This window comes from Cupressus sempervirens, chromosome 11 (genome assembly GCF_028749045.1).
Source record: "Cupressus sempervirens isolate cs-2001-9-10 chromosome 11, ASM2874904v1, whole genome shotgun sequence".
Taxonomy (NCBI): Eukaryota; Viridiplantae; Streptophyta; class Pinopsida; order Cupressales; family Cupressaceae; genus Cupressus; species Cupressus sempervirens.
In genome coordinates this window covers 354,532,957-354,547,187 of record NC_143128.1, presented here as the reverse complement: position 1 = coordinate 354,547,187, position 14,231 = coordinate 354,532,957, and positions in this window count along the sequence as shown.

The window sequence follows — 14,231 nt, the reverse complement described above, 5'->3', positions numbered from 1 at the left end:
AGAGCTTCATACTCTGAGATGTTGTTGATGCATTAGAATCATAACTTGAATTCTTTGGGAATGTAATCGTCTTGAGGGGTAATCAATAGTATTGCTACTCTTGACCCATGGGAGGTATAGGATTCATCAAAATATAGCTTCCATGATGGTTGTTCTTCTATCATGCAGAAATGTTCATATGGAAACTCCATAACTAGAGAATAAGCATCAACTAATGGTGCATTGGCTAAGTGATTTGCTATAGCCTGTCCCTTGATTTCCTTTCTATTGACATATTGGATGTCAAATTCACTAAGGAGCATGACCCATTTTTCTAGGTGACCTATGAGTGTTGTGTGTGATAACATGTATTTTAAAGGATCAATCTTGGAGATGAGTTGTATAGTATGACTTAGAATGTAATGGTGGAGCTTCTGAGTGGTGAACACTACAACCAAACAAGATTTTTCCATAGGAGAGTAATTAAGGTTGTAGCCAACTAGAGTGTGACTGATGTAGTAGATAGCTCTTTATTTTTCGTTATCATCAAGTTGTGCTAGAAGCGCAACTGACATGGTTAGAGTAGCTATTATTTATAGTATCAATGGTCGCCTGACAATTGGCAAAACTAATATGGGTGAATTGGCCAAGTGTTGCTTGATCTGTTCAAAGTTGTACTGACATATAGGATCCCATCTAAAATTCTAATCTTTCTTGAGTGAATGTGTGAATGACTAATGTAATCACCCAAAAATGATCATCTAGACTATGAGCCCCTTTTATGGCATTTTTGCATAATATATATAATGCTTATCCTTGACCAAATCTCCAAAAATCCATTTATTTGATTTTATCCTATAGTTTGACTACATATCCTAAGTTCATATTTAGTTAAAGAACATGTCCCCCTTTTAATTAAATAAAATTCACCGCTCATCTCTTATCCTAAGTTGCACACACAAAAGCATTTCCCTTATTTAAAAATAAAGGAAAAGACATTTTTGTCCTACATGGGGGACAAAAGTCCACTCTCCATCATGATTAGTGGAAATGCTTGTGCACATGGATCACTCCCACTTTCAAACTTCACCCTTGATCACATGCATCTTGCCTCATGATCTCTATCATCCATTTCTCTTTCAAAGGGAGAGCTCTATCCTCACTTGAAAACTCCACTCTTTTACTTAAGTTATGCTACAAGATTGAAGATCTCATACTCGTGGAGCTCCTCTTCTTCTATCTTCTATTCTTCATTCTTCATGCTTCTCATTCATCCTAGTTTCTCTCCATGCTTATAACTTAAATCATCTAGTCTAAATTGGGGTTTTGTATTCTTTCATACTTGTTAGCTTGCATTTTGAATCTCATTTAGTTTACTTTGCATTTGCATTACATACCTATTTGAGGTTTCTTGGATATCGGCACTCATTGCCTCTACTCTTTAAATCTCTCCTTCTATGGTGCATCTTGCAAGGGTTGCATAGTTTGGTTCATTTGAGAGTCACCATACTATTATTTTTCACCTTTGCACGTTATAGATAGAGATCTATAAGCCACCTCTTGAGATGCTCTCTTTCATGGGTATTCTCAAGAAAAATGGTTTATAGAAGTGTGACACTTTTTGTACACATAGCTGACATTTATCTGTAGGTTGTGAGATTAACCATCTTACTAATTGCAAATTACCTAGAAGAGTACGAAGTTGTCACAATGTCTAAGGAGGAGGCATGTCTATGATGGCATTGACCTTTTGAGGGTCAATCTCAATGTTACATCATGATACAACAAATCCTAGGAGCTTACCATGTAGTGCCTCTCCCATTTTCTTTTTGCAAGTCATCCTGATGGATACAACCTTGATGATCTTGCTTGGTGAGGGATCATGATTGGGACCATGAGTGGTCTACACCCTTGAGGTGATATGGCTTAAGTTACTATATCAATTGCTTTGATTATACTTATGGTTGATTATGAGATAATGATGTGTTAGATGGTTCACTAAGGTTTGTGCCAGTGGTTACTTGGATCGATGTGGTATTATGATGTTGTTCCATGATTACCATGAGATGTGTGCAGAGATTGCACTATGTATTATTATCCTACTACATTGGACTAGGTTCTTATAGCAGTGGTTAGTGATGTATATGACCATGTTCACCTATGTGTTTTAAGTCACCTTTTTAAGTTGTTTAAACAATCATTATTAAATGCTTAAATATTAGAAGTGAATTGTCCATGTTAGATTACTATGTTGTTTAGTTAATCAAATCTACATGATGATGCCTTTTGTTTGAGATGATAGTATGTTTTATGATCATATCTGGTTATCTGGTATTTGGACATATCCTCTGGTTATGTTTATATGTTGGATTTAATGCTATGGTTATTTACTTCATTCTTGCTTTGTGATGCTTTATGCAAAAGTGGGTGATGTAAATGAATTATTTCAGTATAGTTTAATTAAATGGTTAAATTAGGTTATTTGATGCATTTATTGCTTTGACTCTATTATTATATGCAATTGTACTTGATTATGTGTTTAGTATGCAAGATTTATGTCCCTGGCAATGGCACATGGAGTTAATGATTCAGTTGTTCATATTTAACCAATGTCATCCTTGTATGATCAACATATTCTATTTAATTATTTAAATTAATGATTTAATAAATCTGGACTCATTTGCATTATGTGATTAGACTAGTAAGTGTGTTTGTGCATTTAGAGGTTCACATTTATCGCAAAAGTAATTAAGAAATTTTGTTTTGTGGTTTAAGGGATTTTCGGGCTTTATTTAATTTAATTTTAATTCTTGGTAGCTTTTTCGTTGAATTCCAATTACTTGGAATAGTCTATTTTTGTTTGGGTTGATTTGGGGTCTAACTAGGTTACCTAGTTATTTACCCTAATTGATTATTCACTTTTATTGATTATACACTGAAAAAGTGAATAAGTATCCAAAAAGGAATTTTATTTCTGACTTCTCACTTTTGAATTAGAAAGTTTGAGAGTAAAACTCAAAATCCTCTTCATGAGGAATTACTATTTTGTTTGTTGTGGGAACTGTGAGTATGGGATTGACGTGAGATCAGTCTTGTTGGATCCAGCTTGACCTTGGTTTGTCGTGACTTTTGACAGCTTCCACGAGATATTTATTTTATCTGATTATTTTTTGTTTTAGCCCTTTTGGCTGTGAGGTAGGTCTCTCCCATTTTAATGATTCAGCTTCGTTTTGACTTATGTTTTTGGTAGCCATTTGTTAGGAGATTGAGAACTAGTGTTCCCCCCCGCTTCTGAGTGCTAGCTCTACTTGGTTGGGTAGGTATGAGCATTTCCCTATTTTCTAGGATATGGCTTTGGGGTTTTGCATCGCTACATTGGTCATTTTTTCATATGAACTCCAAACCCAAATTTTATTGAATTTTCATGGCTTTTGTGCCCTAAGACCAAATGGGTTTTATTTTTAAAGTTTCTTGAGTTTTGGGGTTTTTACCTCGATTTGTGTGCCACCTAGTTTTCTCAGCTTTTATTGGCATGATGTTGGTCATGGACTTGAATCATTTGTAGGATGTCAGTTAGACCATTGTTGCACTTATATGTTGTATTGGGATGCATGCCACATCTATCCTCCTAAGCTTGTATTTGATTGAGTATTATTTTTCTACTTGTGTTCTCGTCCAACCCTTGTTTTATGGTCTTCATGATGGTGGCGGGCCACACATGAGTATATGCACGTGCATTTTTTGGGTGACTTGTGAGGCCCGAACTCCTAGTTGTATTACGGTGAGTATGTTCATTTGGGGTTGGCTTGGGCATAGAATATGCATGTCTACGAGCATTCATCATGTGATGAGCATGGGTGTGTAGGGTAGCATGGAAGGGGATTCTCTCTCGCAACCGGCTTGTGATTATTGTGCCCATAGGATTAGTGTGAAGAATTTTTTAATTAAGTGATAAGTAAATAAATTAATTGGGTAATCAATGAAAGATAATAAAATGTTAAGTGAGCACCTGATTTAGTTTGAGGACACTTGTTATGTGACCACTCGGTTAAGTCTGAGGACATAGGATTGTGCTCTTTCCTAGGGAAGTAGATCTTCCAACACTAGCCTCGGCTACTTGATGCTAAGCTACTTACCCTCCAACGAGCCCCTATATAGTGACCCATAGAGTATCTGACTAGGACCTAATCCACTTGCATTGTCTCATGATCTTGGTTGTTATCCTCTTTACTATATGGTGTGTGTGTTAGCCATGGACATTTTCTTTATGTATGTTTGGGGTTGGATCATTATCTCCATCAGCACGACGGGAGTGAATCTATGGGTTTCGCATGGTTGGGAGGCATAGCTACTTATGCCACTACTAGGGACCAATGTGCAGAGATGTTCTTTTATTCCACTGCAACCAATGCTTGATGTTCACTTGGTTTATCTTAGTTTCTAGAGTATGTTTCCTTGTGATTTATGTTTTACATGGAATGCTTGGATATCATGTTTAGATGATGTTAGTTTTTGACACATTCCTTCATTACAATGTTTATCATATGGTTAGATGATGTGATTTACTTGTTGGAGTATCTATTGCTTTACTAGATTAACATGTTAGATTTCCTTGTTCTTATGAAGTTATTACATTTTAGTAGTGACACCCTCATAAGATAGGTCTGACTATCTAGTTGGAAGTTTGGGATGTTACACACGGGGGATGGCTAGGGCCTTCGAGGTCTTATGATGCTATTATGGTTAGGAGGACCATGCACAAGTGTTAGTTGTGTTGGTGCTTTATTTTTTATGTTTTCCTTCAATGATGTTGGTGCTCTATGAAGTATATTCCTTATTCTTAAGATATATTTTGATATATGCAATGATTCATTTGAGATAGGTTCCAAACCTCTCCGAGATAAGATAAAGATTTTAGAAAATTTTAGGGCTTCAAAAATTTAGAATTAGCCAATTTTTAAGGCTTCAGGATTTCTGTATGAAAACTTGCAACAAAAAATATAACCATTTCCACATAACCCATAATAGATCTAAATAAATATGCAATTAAAATCCACATGCAAGAGAATAGACAACATACCCACAAAAATGTGACACAAGATACACCCTAGGAAACCCTTATTGAGAAAAAAAACTAACCTCCAAAAGCACCCATCACCATGTATTATTAAGCAAAATTACCATTGAAATACAACCATGGAAGCCTTCAAAGCCATAGCCACAACCAATAAATCCATGTGAACAAGCATGAATCCACACATCCCATGCCATGCTTCTAACCTTCACAAATGCTCCCTTGGCTAACCTGTCAAGCCTTGTCCCACTCGACTCTTTCCTTTTTGCCTTCTTCTTATCACACCAACAACTACCCTTGTGGTTGCTTATATAGTAGCAAGTCCCACAAAAACACCAAGTGGTATCACATAAACCATGTGCTACCTAACCCATTGACCCCACATTTAATATTGAAAATTTAATTCTTTTTCCTAGTATTAAATAATTACATGAAATATTATCAAAATGTTACAATACAACTCATCAAGTATATCTCATGGGAATATTTACGTGTTGCACGTCCATTTAGGTGCAACATTACATAATAAAATAATATAATATAATATAACAATATTATGTAATGTGTGCAACACCCATTATCTCAACAATCTCCCACTTGTTGTAAACATTGCATAGGGTCAATCTGTAGCCACATAAATGAACAAGGGAGCAATCCCTCCTAGCACATCCACCATCATGGATCAAAGTACACAAAGTGCTTTATCGTAGTACTCACAACAAAATCAAAATATCCAACATCTCAAACATGAATTATTTCACCTCCTATTATGCCACTACTACCAAACATACATAGAAGTCATCCAAAGAGAAAGCTACCCAATCTATTGCATTAGAAGATCATTAAATCCTGTACCAATTGAAATGCCAAGCAAAAAAACCTAATCCAAAGGTAATCACATGTATATGTAGTTTTCAAAATATCCATAGCTGAAATAGCACCCAGAGCAAGTGCCAAACCCATCCAATTATCCATACCTCCAAGGGTATACCAAGTGAATCTCACATCATCAACATATCCAATCTATAACCTACAATCAAAAGCCTTAAGAGCAATACCTACCACATATATACCAAGAAGCTCCCACTACAAAAGATAATGTCAAATATATAACCAATCCACTCACAACATCTCAAATAAGTGAATCCATGTAGTCTCAAGGACATCCACACCACATAAACCAATAACTTGTAAGAACAACTCTCGTAAAAAATCTCCAACAATCTACCAAGTTCTCCACAACCAACAGATGAAAGAGACAAAGGAATAATAATGTCACCTCTCACATGGCATACATGAACACAAACCAATGATCACAATCTCTAACCAATCTCAAATCCAATGTAAGCAAAAACCAAACATCCAAGAAGATAATCAAGATCAAAGAGAAACCATGCAAATTATAAATTGTATCATGTCCTTCTACACACACCTCTAGATGTAAACTATGCAAGTATGATCTCCTCCATAAAACCCCAACCAAGAAGAATCAACAACACCCAAACCATACCATATAACTAATCATGGATGTAAGCCTCTCACAAGAAGATCAAACTCATAAACCATTCCTAATCCAAGGAATACGCCCAATATAAAACCATCTCCCAAATTCAACTAGCATAAAAACATATGTAAATGGAGATAAACAATGCTAACCATCTCTCAAATGAACCCTCTAGCACTAACTCATATACCATAGCTCAAGATCCATATCCATGAAAGATAAACATAAATATAATACACTTGAGAGAAACAATGAGCTATACCTCTCAAGTAGAAAACCATCGAGTAGACTAAGAGTGGGGAATGAAAATGCTCATCAAGATATCCAAGTCTTCAACCAAGACTCACAATCTCCTCTCAAGTCCATATCAAGTGAATACCCCTTGGGCTTCCTGTTGAAACCAAATAACTGTCCCAACAAATACTTCTCTTATTCAAGAGAAATCAACATCACCACTTCTCTAAGTATCCATGAGCACCTATAACCAATCAATCCATGCAAACTCCAAATGCAACATAGCAATATCATGAAGTATCCAACAAATGATTAATGCACTTAATACCAAGAAACTAAACCAAGATCAATGTCAAAGTTCCAACCATGGCCTTAGGAACATAAACATGACATCATGATCTAAACCATCTCAACCAAAAGAGACATCATGCTCCATTTGAACATAGTATAACATGTCAAAACTCTAAACGTGTATTAAGAGTTTACCACGACACAATAATTAAACCATCCTAACATCGAGGATAACATGTCAATAAAAACATAAACCACACCTTTACCAAGAACCCCATGAGTCCTCAAGATGCAACCATCTCCACACACCATGAAGAAAACAAGTGCACAATGCAAATATGAACGATGCTTTTGTAGTAACACGATCTAAGACAAACCTCCAACATCTACAAACACTCAATAAATATATTAATGCCAACAACTCCCACTCAATCATGGTATCGAGTCACCCATGGCATCATAAAATCTATCTTCTACATGAAGATCCTTTAGGTCTATACACACAATCAAAGTGTCAATACCAAGTGAAACCAAGATCTCCAAACCCAAGAAGATACAAACCAAACTAGGAACTAATCCTACACTATCACAAGCTCCCACTAAACTATGTATCCAAGCTATCTGTGACATCATGATGAAAAAACCATCCTCTAATCATGAGAATCAACCAAGATATTAAACCATCAAAGAACTCAAAGTGCACATCATGAGCTCCTCAAAAGAAACCAAGTAACCATGATCCTCAACCAAGAAGGTATACCACCATAATGAAATCATAAATCTAAACCGATGAACATTAAGGATGTACCTGTATATTCAATCATGTCATGCAAAAATCCATGACACCATGATCACATCCATGAATCAAGCATCTGACGCTCAATATGTCCAACCTGTCAGCATAAAATAGTCCACCACAATCCTCTACCATGACTATACTTGGTAACAACATCTCATCCCTTCTACATGAAGAAAAATTAGCAAATTGTTTGACTTAGGGCATAAACAACCCAAATCCAAGCCACCAATCTGAATATGCATCAACGTATAGACCGCTTACAACATTGCACAACTTATAGACCCAACAAGTCATCATACATATCCAAAACAAACACTATATTCATATCGTCATGAGACTAATCTGAAATATGAGTTGAATATATAATGACATCAAATCTTAAATCTCCAAATATATAATGTAATAAAATCACAATGCTATCATAGTCAATATATACCATAAATTGTAAAAAATATATCACCAAATAAACCATGTCAAACCTACACCAAATCTAAACGAATGTGTAGAGCTCTTCAAGAGCTTTTTGTTGACTACTCAAAGTCTAAAATCTGACTCTGTATGCCCAAGTTATGCCCTAATTTGTACTTAAAATAAACAACATCTAACTTTTGAGCTCTTAAAACTAAACAAAATATCAAAATCACTGAACCAAACCTACACCAAGTTGTAGTGCTTTGAATTAGCTTTCCAATGCCTATAAGAAGTCTAAAATCTGATATCTCGAGAGAAAGTTATGGTCATTTTACTAAGACGGTCATTTTACCATTTTCACTATAATTTTTCACTTTTAAATTTTATTTTATTTTGTAGTGAAAATTCTGACAGGATTAAATTTGACAGCCATAATGGGATGAAACTAAAAATCTCTTTCATTTCCTGTGAACATGGCCAAACTAGGGCATATTATATATTAAAATTAATGGAAACATCAACTTGGATCCAATGGTGAGGTCTATTTTTACCCAAGAGGTCATTTCTGCAAGCTCCCTCTAAAACCCTCATTTAAATGAAATATCTGAAAAAACCATAATTTTCAATAATTTCACATGCCTAAAATCTACCAAGATCCCATCATAACAACAAATATAAAATCCTTAGATCTATAAACAACTCATATATCTTGTCCTTTTTATCCTCTCATGCATTCCCATGGATTCAATCTAGAGTTACAACAATAAAACCATAGCTCTAATACCACTTGTAAGGAAACTTGCAACAAAGAATATAACTATTTCCACATAACCCATAATAGATCTCAAATAAATATGCAACTGAAATCCACATGCAAGAGAATAGACAACATACCCACAAAAATCTAACACAATATATACTCTGGGAAACCCTCATTGAGGGAAAAACCCTGCCTCCAAAAGCATCTATCACCATGTATTATTGAGCAAAATTACCATTGCGATACAACCATTGAAGCCTTCAAAGCCATAGCCACAACCAAGCAATCCATGTGAACAAGCATGAATCCACACATCCCATACCATGCTTCCAACCTTCACAAATGCTCTCTTGGCTAATTTGTCAAGCCTTGTCTCGCTCGACTCTTTCATTTTTGTCTTCTTCTCCTCACAACAACAACTACCCTTGTGGTTGCTTATATAATAGCAAGTCCCACAAAACCACCAAGTGGTATTACATAAACCATGTGCTACCTAACCCATTGACCCCACATTTAATATTGGAAATTTAATTCTTTTTTCCAATATTAAATAATTACATGAAATATTAGCACAGTGTTACAATACAACTCATCAAGTATATCCCATGGGAATATTTACATGTTGCATGTTCATCTAGGTGCAACATTACCTAATAAAATAAAATAAAATAATATAACAATATTATACAATGTGTGCAACACCCATTATCTCAACAATTTCAAGCTTAGTGAAATTTCAGGAATCAACATTTATCTTTCATCTTGGTGTTTAGTAGATGAGTGGTGGTAACTTTGATCCCTCATCTTTTGCTTGATTGTTGTTGGTCTATACTAGTGAATCAGGATTATGATATGACTGGTGGATATGGACTTGTTGTCTAACCAATGTAGGAGCTTTTACTTTGGGATTGAACGAGAACATCCCCTTGGTATTTTCTCATGATTCATGTAGTGTTGGTTTGTGAGTTGAAAATTTGAGCTTGGAGATCTTTGGAAGTATTTGTAAGAATTTTGTTGGTGTAGGTGAACACGTAAGTCTTGTCATGTTCCCTATTCTTATCACCTTGCATTGATGCTTCACTCTTGCACTTGGTTCCTTTATGTTGTTCTTCAATAACTTATCTAAAAATAAAATAAAAATTATTTAGTTCATGTTTTATCCTTGTGTTCCAAGGATCTTCAGGTGGGGCATTACATCCTGCATGTGATGCCAAAAATGCATTTCTTGGGGTTAAGCATGAGGCAATACTTTGCTAATTGATCAAACACTTCTTCAAGGTCAGATAAGTGATCCATAGCAATAATTTATTTGACCAAGATGTCATCTACATAGTCTTCAAGAGTTTTATGGACGAGGTCATGGAAGATGACCATCAGCTTGTTGATAGGTTACTCCTACATTCTTTAAACCAAACTACATCATGTTGTAGTAAAAGGTTCCCCAAGGGGTGGTGAATATTTTCTTATGTTTATCTTCTTCTTCTATATATATTTGATTATACCCAAAGAATCTATCCATGAGTGATAATAGTTCATGGCCAACTATGAGATCCACAATCATGTCGATATTTGGCAAAGGAAAATCATATTTGGCACAAGCCATGTTGAGGTCTTTGAAATCTATATAGATTATGATATCACTAGAGGGTTTTGTGACCAGTACTATATTGGAGATCTAGTCTGAATAATCAATTGGACATATGATATTTTCTTCTAGCATCTTTTGTAATCTAGATTTGACCAGTAGGGCAACCTTGGGATGCATCTTTTAGAGTTTTTGCTTGACTGGTTTGACCTTTGGATCTATTGCCAAATGATGTACCACTAACTTAGGCTTTGGTCCTAGTATGTCTTGGTAAGACCATGAAAATTGACCAATATATTCTCAGAGTATCTCAATGAGAAGGTCTGCTTGATCTGATGGTAAAGATGCTACAATGTATGCAATCTTGGGTGTCTAGTGTCCTCGGTTAGGATCAATGATACTACAGGCTTAGGATCTTGTAGGAGAAGGATGAAATCTCCATCTTTAGGCACCTTAGAGAGGTTTTCACCATCAAATATGTCCTTTATTTTTATTTAATTTTTTCAATGACTTGATGGCACTCCAAAAGAGTTTTCAGCATGGGATACCTTTGTTTTTCTTTTTGGATTTTTTTTTTGTATTTATCACTTTTGCAACTAGAGATTTCATCCTCCCTAAAGTATCCCTTTGGGTCCAATTTGTAGACATAAGCTGATGGTGGTTTTGGTTTCTTGTGTGGTGTCTTGACCCTGATGAATTTTAGGAGCGCATGCTCTGTAGAAAACTCATCAACATGGATTACACTTGGTTGGTCCCAATCAATGAGTTCAGGATAAGTGAGGGGAAGGTCTATGAGGTTTATGGATAGTTCATAGAGAATAGAGGCTCCTAAGATGATTTTTTCAAGGAAAATATTGTCATAGGATTTATTTTCAACTTCTTCATGGATGTCTTCAACTTCTACAAGGTTGCACTAGATGTTTAAGAAGGCATGCTCATCCTTAGTAGTTCCCCTAGTTGTGGGGAGTCTATAGATTAGACCTTTATTTTTCTTGTCCTTGTATGCCTCTACTAGGTGTCTAATACCTGACTCCTTGTGCCCTTAGCCATCTCCTTGATTATCCCATTGTTTGGTAGCAAGTTAGTGTGAGCACAGATATTTCAATTTGAAGTAATCAAGGAGTTGTTTATCTTTTGGAGGTGGATCCTTGTTTCACCATGTACTGATGTCAGGGGTCATTTATTTCCCATTAAGGATCCCATTGGTAACAAATGTGGTGGGACCAAGTCATTTGAGCCGAGGAGTTGTGTCTTTCTTTGTTCCTTGATAGGTTGGGCACCCTCAAGTATGTGGGTCAAGAGGTAAAGCACCAACAACAAATGCATCTAAGAGACTATGTTCACCAAACCCTTGGTGGTTGATCTTAATAGTGGAGAGTGTGGAGGCTAAGATGGTATCGAGGTCATGGTAGGTACTAGAAGAACTGGTGATGGTGGTACCAATATCAATTCTAGGGCAATGATTATCATAGGATGCTTCTACCACATTGCAATATGCAAAGGGTTTTGGATCAGCATGGATGGTTATCTTTGTGCCATGATGCAAAAAATTTATGCACTAATGATAAGTGGATGAAAGGACCTTTATAGTGTGAATCCATGGTCGACCAAGGAGGATATTGAAGGGTAGGTTAAGATCAACCACATGAAAAACAATTTCCTAAGTAGTAGGCCCAACTCTGATAAGGAGCAAGATGGCTCCTTTAGTGGTTCACTCCAAATTGTCATAAGCTTTGGTGGTGATGACTTCATTTATGATGTTTGCCTCAATGTAGCCTGATTGTTTGATGAATTTTATTGTACATAGTTTTAAAGCCAATCCATTATCTATTATAACCCTCTTGATGACAAAGTTGGAAACCATGATAGGTATGCAGAGTGGAAGGATGTGATTTCATTCAACTATTGGGACATCAAAGGTTTTGAAGGATAGTGCACATGGAGTTGAGAGATGGCATACCGAATTTTGATGTAGCATTGATATCACTAGGGACACGAGATTCATGAAGTGCACTATCAAGGATTTCTTTAAAAAGTGGACTGGTGTGGAGTAAATCTAGGATAGAGATTTGGGTTGACATGTTCCAGAATATTATATTGCATTGTTGAAGGAGCGAGGGTAGGAGAAAGTGGCCTTGTGATATTGATTCAAGTTCTTCATGTAGTGGTTGCACATTAATTATCAAGGCCTTTGATATTGATTACATTAATAGAAGATTCCACCTAGGATAGGAAGCTGATCAAGCTGCCATAGTCTAGGTATGCAAAAGTGTAACCTTGATATCTATTGTGATTATGACCTTGCTTGGTTTGGGTATTATTTGATTGGTTGGTGTTGTTGGTATTGTTGTTTTATATAGGTGCCTTGCCCACATTTTTTTTTATTATGTGGTGGGAATGCATTTTAATAGATCAATAATCCTGCATTTGGAGAGGTGGAGAGGTTGTGCTCCAACCATGATTTCCTTATGATCAATTAGATCTTGCACATAATCTTTAAACTACATGAATTTGAGAGTGAGATGCCCTTTCACATAATGAAATTTGTAAAACTCATTCTCTTTGTACCATGGTGCTTTAGACTGGTTTGGGTCTAATAGTTGTGTTTGTGGGTAGTGGATACAATTATCTTTGGCCAATTTGTCAAAAGTGGTGTCTAGCGATACTCAGGATTATCTTGGGACCCATAGCTTTGGTCCAGGTGCAATAGTGAGAGCATTGGTTTGATTTAGTAGTCCTTGATAAGTGGGTGCTAGTGTGTTATGTTGATATTGATGTTGTAGAGATAGTTGATAGCATGTGTTTGGTTGATATGATAGTTGTTGTTGTTGAGGTATTGGCTGGTAAGGAGTGTTTGATGTGTTAGGCATTGTACCAACCACTTGGACATGTCAGGTGTCAGTGGCACCATCTGTGACGATATTCTTGTTTATGTTCTAGTATAGTAGTTTGTCATTAGAGTGTCTTTGCTCTTGGTTATTTTCTTTATGGAGCTTTATGATTCCATCATTAATGAGCCCTCATTCAAGGCACATGCCTTTTCCTTGATCTCTTTGTATGTTTGAAGGAAATTCATGACCATGTGGTGAGAGAGTCTAGGATGTATGTTGTCAATGAATATTTTGACAAGGTGGCACTCTGGTATTTTGCAAGAAATTTGTGTTGTGAGAGTTTTCCACCTTTACAGGTCATCAACAAGGATTTCACCCTCTTTTTGTTTCGTATGGACTAAATCAACCACAAATGACTTAGTTTTAACAAGATGGACATATTATTCCACAAAAGGCTTTTGAAAGATCAATAAAGGTGTTCATTGTGTAGACACCGAAATTTGATTACACTGCTTTGGTTATCTAATTTAGCCATCTCTAAAGGCATCATTAATTAAATTCTTATTTAATTAATCCTTTGCCGTCCCTAGTTGATTAATTTAATTAATCATCTATAGTCCTAATTGATAAATCAAATAATCTATTATTTATCAATTAAATCCTATTCTTCTATCTAATTCCAAAAATCCCCATTTATTAAATAAATCTATTTGATAAATGAAATCCTCAAATTCAAAAACCCCTAACCTATCTCTAATCCTCC